The 12,978-nt window shown below is 41.2% G+C and overlaps 1 protein-coding gene across 1 annotated transcript in view; it reads right to left on the bottom strand.

Annotated features, from left to right (window-relative positions):
• LOC126086043 (zinc finger protein 605-like) overlaps nucleotides 1-12,978 on the bottom strand; it is a 107,305-nt gene that overhangs the window by 54,172 nt on the left and 40,155 nt on the right. The gene's annotated exons all lie outside the window — the stretch shown is intronic.

Genomic DNA, 12,978 nt, shown 5'->3' with positions numbered 1-12,978 from the left:
TTTGGCAGTCCATGGTATATTCGATGTTCTTCGCCAACACCACAATTCAAAGGTGTCAATGACTAAAAAATGATTAAAGTCAAAAAATAATGAAAATACTATATTCCCAAGCCTTAAAATTTCAGATAGAGCTAGTCTTATAAATAACTTTATAACCTAAAGGTTGATACTAGAAATGAATTAAAACTGAACATAAAATACTAACCATTTACAAAGTTAGTTAAAAAAAAAAACAAAAAACTCCCTCTCTAAGAGGGAAAAGCAAGAAGAAATAAAAATGGCACTTTTACTTAGGACATATCTGGCCCAGGAAGTATATTTTAATTGTTGTTTTCTTTTCAAAGTATTCATTTTCCCACATTTTCTTCAAGTGAATTGTGGGATCACTTTAAGTTTTGATCAAGATTTCTAAATTCACAGATTAATTTGAGAAGAACTAACAGCTTTACAGGTAATATATGTTTGAGAACTGATGCTACTGAAGGAAGAAGTCCTAGCTGCACTGAAGGCATTGACAAAGAACAAGGCTCCAGGAACTAACGTAATACCAGTTGAGATGTTTCAACAAATGGATACAACACTGGAAGTGCTCACTTGTGTATGCCTAGAAATTTAGAAGACAGCTACCTGGCCAACCAGCTGGAAGAGATCCATATTTGCGCCCATTCCAGAGAAAGGAGATTCAACACAATGCAGAAAACATCAAATAATATCATTTAATATCTGCAGTGTGATGGATTGCTTTTGTATGGCCTTTCTCGCTGTGGTCTTGTAACACCCACCCAAGTGACTGGGTTGTTGTTAGGTGCCATGGAGTCAGTTCTGACTCGCAACAACCTTATGTATAGCAGAACAAAACACTGCCCAGTCCTGTGCCATCCTCACAACTGTTATGCTTGAGCTCATTATTGTGTCAAGCCATCTCATTGAGGGTCTTCCTCTTTTTCACTGACCCTCTACTTTACCAAACATGATGTCCTCCAGAGACTCATCTCTACTGATAACATGTCCAGAGTATGTGAGACAAAGTCTCGCCATCCTTACTTCTAAGGAGCATTCTGGTTGTACCTCTTCCAAAATAGACTTGTTCGTTAGGTAGATAAGGTAATAGTGGCACACCAAGGGGATTGGTCAGTTTTGTTATCACACTAAGCTTAAAAGAGAGCCAATTTCAGAGCTGAGAGAGGATCTCACCACCACCAAGGAAGAAGGGCCAAGAGTGGATTGCATCCTTTGGACCTGGGATCCCTGCACTGAGAAGCTCCTGGAATCAGGAGACAGAGAGAGAGAGAGAAAGCTGTAACACTGAAGACGGTGAGAAGCAGTGGCAGAGAAACAACAGGAGACCTGCAGGAGATGATGTGGTGGGCTTCCCAGCCCATGGAGCGAGAAAGCTAAGTGCCTTTAGGCAGGAGGCTTGCTGGATGAGTAAGGTGTCTCTGGGTACTTGATGGAGGGAGATAGGTTTGCCTGCCCACAGGAGCTAGAGCTGAGCACCTTGGAGCAGAGCCTTACTGGCAGAGTGAGGTGTCTTAGGGCACTTACTGGCAGAGCAAAAAAGCTTTGTAATACCTGCCTGAGCAGGCCAGAGGCTGACTGGCCAGAGAGAGGCCTGCTTTCCAGCATGGCTAAGTAGAGCTGTATCCTGAGCATTCTGAACCTGAATTGTAATCTGTTACTTTCCTACTAAATTCCATAATCATTAGTATTGTCTGTGAGTTCTATGTGGTTATTGCAGTAAATTATTGAACCCAGCAGAGAAGTACAGAGTGTCGTGGGAGGGACAGTTGGTGTCAGAATTGGTAAAGATGGAAGAGGGAGGAGGCATTTCTCATAGGAATCAGCCTTGGACTGTTGATCTTGATTCTCCTTCCTCCTTGTGAAGTTACAGGAGGTGAGATGCTGTTGCCAGTCTATTTTTACAACATCACATGCAAGTAAAATTTTGCTGAGGATAATTCAAATATTATCAAGGATGGGAATTCCAGAACACCTAATTGTGCTCATGTGGAACCTGTGCATAGACCAAGAAACAGTCATGGGAACAGAACAAGGGGATACTCTGTGGTTTAAAATCAAGAGAAGTGTGCATCACGGTTGTATCCTTTCACCATACTTATTCAATCTATATGCTGAGCAGATAATCCAAGAAGCTGGACTATATGAAGAAGAATGAGGCATCAGGATTGGAGGAAGACTCGTTTACAACCTGTGATATGTAGACGACACAACCTTGCTTGAGGTAAGTGAAAAGGACTCGAAGCACTTACTGATGGAGATCAAAAACTACAGCCCTCAGTATGGATTACACCTCAATATAGAGAAAACAAAAATCCTCACAACTGGACCAATAAGTAACCTCATAATAAACAGAGTAAGTATTGGAGTTGTCAAGGATTTCACTCGGATCTACAGTCAATGCTCATGGAAACAGCTGTCAAGAAATCAAACGACATAATGCGTTGAGGAAATCTGCATAAGATCTCTTTAAAGTGTTAAAAAGCAAAGATGTCAGGCGGAGCCAAGATGGCGGAACAGACAGACACTTCCGTTGAGCCCTCTTTACAACAAAGACCCGAAAAAACAAGTGAAACAGGTATATTTGTGACAAGCTGGGAGCCCTGAGCATCAAAGGCAAGCTTAGACAACGAACTGAGGGGCAGGGGAAGGAAGAGACCGTCCAGAAGCAGAGAGGAGTTCCCAAACCTGAATCGCGGGGAGCCCTCAGGCACCATTCCCAGAGCAGCGATGGCGGCAGCGGGGCCATGGTCCCTCTGCAGAGCCCATCCACCAGCATGCTCTAGAGAACAAAGACACGTTTTCCTCAGAGACACTTGGGGGTCGGTTCTCAGCCCCCTGCCTCCTTCAGAGCATCACCCCATGCCGCAGATATGGGTATATACGCCAATCACCCCTGCCCCTCTAAGACTGTAGGACAAAGCCTGTACCACACACTTGATATCAGCTACCTGGACACCTGAGCTGAATTCATACAAGAAAACTGAATGGACTCCTAGACTGATATACCTGATAACAGCTCTAGCCAGCTGGGGACAGGACACCAGAGCTCCAAAGGCGAAAATAATCAAGCTAGCTCACTCAAGCAACCCGTAGGGGTATGCCAAAACAAAACAAAGCAAGCAGCTACGACACAATAAGCAAGCATAAACTAATACAGTAACTTATAGATGGCTCAGAGACAACAGTCAATATCAAGTCACATAAAGGCCATGATCACCTCAATAGGCTCTCAAAGAATCCAGGGATCTTCTAGATGAAAGTGCATTCCTGGAATTACCAGATGCAGAATACAAAAGTTTATATACAGGACCCTTCAAGACATCAGGAATGAAATGAGGCAATATGCAGAACAAGCCAAGGAACACACAGATAAAGCAACTGAAGAACTCAGAAAGATTATTCAGGAACATAATGAAAAGTTTAATAAGCTGGAAAAATCCATAGACAGCAATCAGAAATTCAGAAGATTAACAATAAAATTACAGAAGTAGACAACTCAGTAGAAAGTCAGAGGAGCAGAATTGAGCAAGTAGAAGCTAGAATTTCTGAACCCGAAGATAAATCACTTGGCACTAATATATTTGAAGAAAAATCAGATAAAAGAATTTTAAAAAATGAAGAAACCTTGAGAATCATGTAGGACTCTATCAAGAGAAATAACCTGTGAGTGACTGGAGTACCAGAACAGGGAAAGGTTAACAGAAAATACACAGAAAATTGTTGAGGATTTGTTGGCAGAAAACTTCCCTGATATTGTAAAAGATGAGAAGATATCTATCCAAGATGCTCATCAAACTCCACATAAGGTAGATCTTAAAAGAAAGTCACCAAGACATATTACAATCAAGCTTGCCGAAACTGAAGATAAGGAGACAATTATAAGAGCAGCGAGGGATAAAAGAAAAGTCACCTAGAAGGGATAGCCAATAAGAATAAGCTCGGACTACTCGGCAGAAACCATGCAGGCAAGAAGGCAATGGGATGACATATTTAAAAAACTGAAGGCCAACACTCAATACATGGAAGGTCAGCTCAATTAGACTGGACCAAAAGCAAAGAAGTTTCCGGGATAAAATGAATGCTTCAAAGGTCAGCGGAGCAAGCGCGGGGGTCTGGGGAACATGGTTTGCGGGGACTTCTAAGTCAATTGGCAAAATAATTCTATTGTGAAATCATTCTGCATCCCACTTTGAAATGTGGCGTCTGGGGTCTTAAATGCTAACAAGCGGCCATCTAAGATGCAGCAATTGGTCTCAACCCACCTGGAGCAAAGGAAAATGAAGAACACCAAGGTCACACGACAACTAAGAGCCCAAGAGACAGAAAGGGCCACATGAACCAGAGACCTACATCATCCTGAGACCAGAAGAACTAGTTGGTGCCCGGCCACAATCGATGACTGCCCTGACAGGGAGCACAGCAGAGGACCCCTGAGGGAGCAGGAGATCAGTGGGATGCAGACCCCAAATTCTCATAAAAAGACCAAACTTAATGGTCTGACTGAGACTGGAGGAATCCCGGCGGCCATGCTCCCCAGACCTTCTGTTGACACAGGACAGGAACCATCCCCGAAGACAACTCATCAGAAATGAAAGGGACTGGTCAGCGGGTGGGAGAGAGACGCTGATGAAGAGTGAGCTAATTATATCAGGTGGACACTTGAGATTGTGTTGGCAACTCTTGTCTGGGGGGTGGGAGGATAGAGAGAGAGGGAAGCAGGCAAAATTGTCAAGAAAGGAGAGACTGAAAGGGCTGACTCAAGAGGGGGAGAGTAAGTCGGAGTAGGGAGTGAGATGTATGTAAACTTATATATGACAGACTGATTGGATTTGTAAACGTTCACTTGAAGCTTAATAAAAGTTATTAAAAAAAAAAAAACTGAAGGAAAAAAATTGCCTGCCAAGAATCATATATCCATCAAAACTGTCTCTTAAATAGGAAGGTGAAATTAAGACATTTCCAGATAAACACAAGTTGAGGGAATTCGTAAAAACCAAACCAAAACTACGAGAAATACTAAAGGGTGTTCTTTGGTTAGAAAATCAATAATATCAGGTATCGACCCAAGACTAGAACACTGGGCAGAGCAACCAGAAGTCAACCCAGACAGGGAAATCCAAAAAACAAAAGCAAGATTAAAAAAATAAAAAAGCCCAACACAGGGTAACAGTGATGTTATTATTTAAAAGAAGACAACATTAAAATAATAAAGAGGGACCAAGAAATGTAATCATACACCTTCCATATGGAGAGGAAGATACGGTGATACAAAGGAATAAAAGTTATAAATTTAGAAAAATAAGGGTAAATAATAAGGTAACCACAAAGGAGACAAACTATCCTACTCACCAAAAAAAAAAAAAAATACAAGGGAAAAATACAGACTCAGCAGAAACAAAATCAAGAACAATAAATATGAGGAAAGGACAATATATAAAGAAAATCTACTCAGCACATAAAATCAAGTGGGAAAAAGAAGCTGTCAACACACAAAAAAAGATATCAAAATGATAGCACTAAATTCATACCTATCCATAATTACCTTGAATGTAAATGGACTAAATGCACCAATAAAGAGACAGAGAGTGGCAGAATGGATTAAAAAAAAAGATTCGCCTATATGCTGCCTACAAGAGACACACCTTAGACTTAGAGACATAAATTAAAACTCAAAGGATGGAAAAAAATACATCAAGCAAACAACAATCAAAAAACAGCAGGAGTGGCAATATTAATTTCTGACAAAATAGACTTTAAAATTAAATCCATCAGAAAGGATAAGGAAGGGCACTATATAATGATTAAAGGGACAATAGACCAAGAAGATATAACCATATTAAATATTTATGCACCCAATGACAGGGCTGCAAGATACATAAAACAAACTCTATCAGCATTGAAAAGTGAGATAGACAGCTCCACAATAATAGTAGGAGACTTCAACACACCACTTTCCGTGAAGGACAGGACATCCAGAAAGAAGCTCAATAAAGACACGGAAGATCTAAATGCCACAATCAACCAACTTGACCTCGTACATATACAGAACGCTCCACCCAACAGCAACCAACTATACTTTCTTTTCTAGTTCACATGGAACATTCTCTAGAATAGACCACATATGAGGTCATAAAGCAAGCCTTAGCACAATCCAAAACATTGAAATATTACAAAGCATCTTCTCTGACCATAAGGCCATAAAAGTGGAAATCAATAACAGGAAAAGCAGGAAAAAGAAATCAAACACTTGGAAACTGAACAATACCTGCTCAAAAAAGACTGGATTCTAGAAGACATTAAGGATGGAATAAAGAAATTCAGAGAATCCAATGAGAATGAAAACACTTCCTATCAGAACCTTTGGGATACAGCAAAAGTGGTGCTCAGAGGCCAATTTATTTCAATAAACGCACACATCCAAAAAGAAGAAAGGGTCAAAATCAAAGAACTATCCCCACAACTTCAACAAATAGAAAGAGAGCAACAAAAGTAACCTACAGGCACCAGAAGAAAACAAATAATAAAAATTAGAGCCGAACTAAATAAAATAGAAAACAGAAAAACAATAGAAACAATTAACAAGACCAAACCTGGGGTTTTTTGAAAAACTCAACAAAATTGATAAACCATTGGCCAAAATGACAAAAGAAAAACAGGAGAGGAAGCAAATAACTGTAATAAGAAATGAGATGGGCGATATTACAACAGACCCAACGGAAGTTAAAAGAATCATATCAGATTACTACGAAAAACTATACTCAAATTTCAAAACCTAAAAGAAACGGATGAATTCCTAGAAACACACTACCTACCTAAACTAACACAAACAGAGTTAGAACAACTAAATAGACCCATAACAAGAGATTGAAAAGGTAATCAAAAAACTCCCAACAAAAAAAAGCCCTGGTCCAGACGGCTTCACTGCAGAGTTCTACCAAACTTTCAGAGAAGTGTTAACACCACTTCTACTAAAGATATTTCAGAGCATAGAAAAGGATGGAATACTACCAAATTCATTCTATGAAGCCACCATATCCCTGATACAAAAACCAGGTAAAGACACCACAAGAAAAGAAAATTATAGACCTATATCCCTCACGAATGTAGATGCAAAAATCCTCAACAAATTTCTAGCCACTAGAATTCAACAACATGTCAAAAAAATAATTCACCGTGACCAAGTGGGATTCATACCAGGTATGCAGGGATGGTTCAACATTAGAAAAACAATTAATGTAAAAGACAAGAATCACATGAGTTTATCAATTGATGCAGAAAAGGCATTTCACAAAGTTCAACACACATTCATGATAAAAACTCTCAGCAAAATAGGAATAACCCACCCACTGCCGTCGAGTCGATTCAGACTCATAGCGACCCTAGAGGACAGAGTAGAACTGCCCCATAGAATTTCCAAGGAGCGCCTGGAGGATTCAAACTGGCGAACTTTTGGTTGGCAGCCATAGCACTTAACCACTATGCCACCAGGGTTTCCAAAATAGGAATAGAAGGAAAATTTCTCAACATAATAAAGGTCGTTTATACAAAGCCAACAGCCAATATCACCCTAAATGGAGAGAGCCTGAAAACATTCCCATTGAGATCGGGAACCAGACAAAGATGCCCTTTATCACCATTCTTATTCAACATTGTGCTGGAAGTCCTAGCCAGAGCAATTAGGCTAGATAAAGAAATAAAGGGCATCCAGATTGGCATGGAAGAAGTAAAAGTATCTCTATTTGCAGATGACATGATCTTATACACAGAAAACCCTAAGGAATCCTCCAGAAAACTACTGAAACTAATAGAAGAGTTCAGCAGAGTATCGGGATACAAGATATACATACAAAAATCAGTTGGATTCCTCTACACCAACAAAAAGAACATCGAAGAGGAAATCACCAAATCAATGCCATTTACAGTAGCCCCCAAGAAGATAAAATACTTAGAAATAAATCTTACCAGAGATGTAAAAGACTTATACCAATAAAACTACAGTACACTTCTGCAAGAAACCAAAAGAGACTTACATAAGTGGAAGAACATATCTTGCTTATGGATAGAAAGACTTAACATTATATGGGGCAGTTCTACTCTGTCCTATAGGGTCGCTATGAGTTGGAATCGACTCGATGGCACTGGGGGGTTTTTTGGGTATTCTACCAAAAGCGATCTATACATTTAATGCAATTCCGATCCAAATCCCAATGACATTCTTTAATGAGATGGAGAAACAAATCACCAATTTCATATGGAAGGGAAAAAGGCCCCAGATAAATAAGGCATTAATGAAAAAGAAGAACAAAGTAGGAGGCCTTACTTTACCTGATTTTAGAACCTATTATACCGCCACAGTAGTCAAAACAGCCTGGTACTGGTACAACAACAGATACATGGACCAATGGAACAGAATAGAGAATCCAGACATAAATCCATCCACATATGAGCAGTTGATATTTGACAAAGGCTGCAAAACAGTGAAATGGGGAAAAGACAGTCTTTTTAACAAATGGTGCTGGGCATAACTGGATATCCATCTGCAAAAAATGAGACAAGACCCATACCTCACTCCATGCACAAAAACTAACTAAAATGGATCAAAGATCTAAATATAAAATCTAAAACGATAAAGATCATGGAAGAAAAAATAGGGACAACGTTAGGAGCCCTAATACATGGCATAAACAGCATAGAAAACATTATAAAGAATGTAGAAGAAAAACTAGATAACTGGGAGCTCCTAAAAATCAAACACCTATGCTCATCCAAAGACTTCACCAAAAGAGTAAAAAGACTACCTACAGACTGGGAAAAAGTTTTTAGCTATGACATTTCTGATCAGCGCGTGATCTCTAAAATCTACATAATACTGCAAAAACTCAACTGCAAAAAGACAAATAACCCAATTAAAAAATGGGCAAAAGATATGAATAGACACTTCACTAAAGAAGACATTCAGGTAGCTAACAGATGTATGAGGAAATGTTCACGATCATTAGCCATTAGAGAAATGCAGATCAAAGCTACAATGAGATTTCATCTCACTCCAACAAGGCTGGCATTAATCCAAAAAACACAAAATAATAAATGTTGGAGAGACTGTGGAGAGATTGGAACACTTCTACACTGCTGGTGGGAATGTCAAATGGTACAACCACTTTGGAAATTGATTTGGCGCTTCCTTAAAAAGCTAGAAATAGAACTACCATATGATCCAGCAATCCCACTCCTTGGAATATATCCTAGAGAAATAAGAGCCTTTACATGAACAGATATATGCACACCCATGTTTATTGCAGCACTGTTTACAATAGCAAAAAGATGGAACCAACTGAGGTGCCCATCAACGGATGAATGGATAAATAAATTATGGTATGTTCACACAATGGAATACTACGCATCCATAAAGAACAGTGAGGAATCTGTGAAACATTTCACAACATGGAGGAACCTGGAAGGCTTTATGCTGAGTGAAATTAGTTGCAAAAGGACAAATATTGTTTAAGACCACTATTATAAGAACTTGAGAAATAGTTTAAACTGAGAAGAAAAGATTCTTTTGTGGTTACAAGAGGGGGGATGGAGGAAGGGTGGGAGAGGGGTATTCACTAATTAGATAGTAGGTAAGAACTACTTTAGGTGAAGGGAAAGACAGCACATAGTACAGGGGAGGTCAGCACAATTGGACTAAACCAAAAGCAAAGAAGTTTCCTGAATAAACTGAATGCTTCGAAGGGCAGCATAGCAGGGGGAGGGGTTTGGGGACCATGGTTTCAGGGGACATATAAGTCAATTGGCATAATAAAATCTATTAACAAAACATTCTGCATCCCAGTTTGAAGAGTGGTGTCTGGGGTCTTAAACGCAAGCAAGCAGTCATCTGAGATGCATCAATTGGTCTCAACCCACCTGGATCAAAGGAGAATGAAGAACACCAAGGACACAAGGTGATTACAAGCCCAAGAGACAGAAAGGGCCACATGAACCAGCGACTACATCATCCTGGGTCCAGAAGAACTAGATGGTACCCAGCTACAACTGATGACAGCCCTGACAGGGAACACAACAGAGAACCCCTGAGGGAGCAGGAGAGCAGTGGGATGCAGACCCCAAGTTCTCATAAGACCAGACTTAATGGTCTAAGACTGGAAGGACCCCGGTGGTCACAGCCCCCGGACCTTCTGTTGCCCCAGGACAGGAACCATTCCCGAAGCCAACTCTTCAGACATGGATTGGAGTGGACAATGGGTTGGAGAGGGATACTGGTGAGGAGTGAGCTTCTTGGATCAGGTGGACGCTTGAGACTATGTTGGCATCTCCTGCCTGCCGGGGAGATGAGAGGGTGGAGGGGGTTAGAAGCTGGTGAAAAGGACACGAAAAGAGAAAGTGGAGGGAGAGAGCAGGCTGTCTCATTAGGGGGAGAGTAATTGAGAGTGTGTAGCAAGGTGTATATGGGTTTTTGGTGAGAGACTGACTTGATTTGTAAACTTCCAATTAAAGCACAATAAAAATTATTTAAAAAACAAAAACAAAAAGCAGTCAGTTTGAGGACTAAGACAGGCCTGACCCAAGCCTTGGTATTTTCAGTCACCTCATCTGCATGCGAAAGCTGGACAATGAAGACAGAAGAATTGACAGCTCTGAATTATGTTTTGGTGAAGAATATTGACTATACACCATGGACTGCCAAAAGAACAAATAAATCTGTCTTGGAGAACTACAGCCAGAATGCTCCTTAGAAGCACAGATGATGAGACTTTGCCTCTCATACTTTGGAAATGTTTTTAGGAAGGACCAGTCCCTGGAGAAGGACATAATGCTTCGTGAAGTAAAGGGTCAGCAAAAAAGAGGAAGACTCTCAAGGAGATGGTTTGACTCAGTGGCTGCAATAGGTTCAAACATAGCAACGATTATGAAAATGGGGCAAGACCCGGCAGTGTTTTGTTCTGTTGTACATAGTGTTGCTATGAGTAGGAACTGACTGGATGGCACCCAACAATAATAGCTTTATAACATTGTGGGATGCATTTCCTAATTATTTCCCTTTATTGCTCTTGAGTAAATATTTTTACTTGCTTTAGCTTGTACATCTTTTTAACTTATTCCATTCTTTAAGCTATTTTTGCAGTATTAATTTGTTTCTTGCTTGTGTTTAGAAAGCTAATGACTGTCTTCATCTCTTATTTCACTGAACAATCATGGTTTTTCTAATGATTCTCTTAGATCATTCAGCTACACAGTTACATTATCAGTAAATCATGACAGTGATGAACTTTTCCTCACATTTATACCTGAGTGTACCCTTGCTTGGAAACCCTGGTGGTGTACTGGTTAAGTGCTACGTCTGTTAACCAAAGGGTCGGCAGTTTGAATCTGCCAGGTGCTCCTTGAAAACTCTGTGGGGCAGTTCTACTCTGTCCTATAGGGTCGCTATGAGTCGGAATCAACTCGACGGCACTGGGTTTGTTTGTTTGTTTTGGTACCCTTGCTTAAGGATCTCTAGTGGTGCAGTGGTTAAGCACTCAGCTGCTAACCGAAAGGTTACCAGTTCGAACCCACCAGCTGCTCTGCAGGATAAAGATGTAGCAGTCTGCTTCCATAAAGATTACAGCCTTGGAAACCCTGTGGGACAGTTCTACTCTATCACATGGGGTCACTATGAGTCAGAATCAACTCAACAGCGATGGGTTTTGGTGCCCTTGCTTGAAGGAGTCCTGGCGGGACAATAGTTAAGTGCTCGGCTGCTAACGGAAAGGTTGGCAATTCAAACCTACCCAGTGGCTCTGTGGGAGTGTAAAAATGGCATGGGGTGGTGTCTGACCTCCTCTAACTTCATAAGGGGGGAGGAGAATCAAGATCAACAGCCCAAAGCTGATTCCTATGAGGCAGACGTCAGACATGCCCCCTCTCTCCACCATCTTTACCAATTTTGATGCCAACCGACCCTCCCACGGCACTCTTTACTTCTCTGCTGGGTTCAATAATTCATTGCAATGGTCACACAGAACACACAGACGATACTCACGATTATGAGGTTTATCAGAGAAGTAACAAGTTGCGATTCCTGTTTAGGAACACTCAGGATACAGTTCTTCCATCAGGACATCCTTTTCTTAGTCGTGCTGGCAGGCAGTCTTCTCTCTGGCCCCTTGGCCTCTGCCCTGCTCAGGCACGTGTTACAAAGCTCTTTTAGCTCTGCTGGTAAGTGCCCTGAGGCACCCCACTCTGCCAGTAAACCTCGTCCCAAAGGCACTCAGCTTTCTTATTCAGTGGGCTGGGATGCTTACTACACTGTGTAGTAGTAAAGATCCTGCGGATCTCTCTTGACACTGTTTCTCTGCCACTGCTTCTCGCCATCATCAGTATTACAGCTCTGTCTCTCTGTCTGTCTGTCTGTCTCTGCCTCTCTCTCTCTTTCTCTGTCTCCTGGTTCTAGGAGCTTCTCAGCGCAGGGATCCTGGGTCCAAAGGACATGCTCTGCTCTTGGGTCTCTTTCCTTGGTGGTGGTGAGATCGTCCTTCTGCTCTGGAACTGGCTGTCTTTTAAGCCTAGTGGGATGACAAAACTGAGTAATCCCTTTGGTGGGACACAATTGCCTTATTTAAACAGTCCCACCCAAGTGACTGGGTTACAAGACCATGGCGAGAAAGGCTATGTAAAAGCGATCCATCACACCGCAGGGAGGAAAACCTGGCAATCTGCTCCTGTAATGATTGAAAAAAAAAAAAAAATCTAGGAAACCATGTGGGGCAGTTCTACTCTCACCTATAGGGTTGCTATGACTCAGAATCAACTCAGTGACAACAGGTTTACGGGCCCCCTTGCTTCCCTCCAACACATCCTCCATACAGCAGGCAGACTGATACTTTTAAAACCTGGACTGTATGACATCACTCCCCTGGAGAAGCTTTCACTGGCTACCCATTACATTTAGGACAAAAAAACCCCAAAATCCTT

Source organism: Elephas maximus, chromosome 11 (genome assembly GCF_024166365.1).
Source record: "Elephas maximus indicus isolate mEleMax1 chromosome 11, mEleMax1 primary haplotype, whole genome shotgun sequence".
Lineage (NCBI taxonomy): Eukaryota > Metazoa > Chordata > Mammalia > Proboscidea > Elephantidae > Elephas > Elephas maximus.
This window is presented reverse-complemented; position numbering and strand designations above follow the sequence as displayed.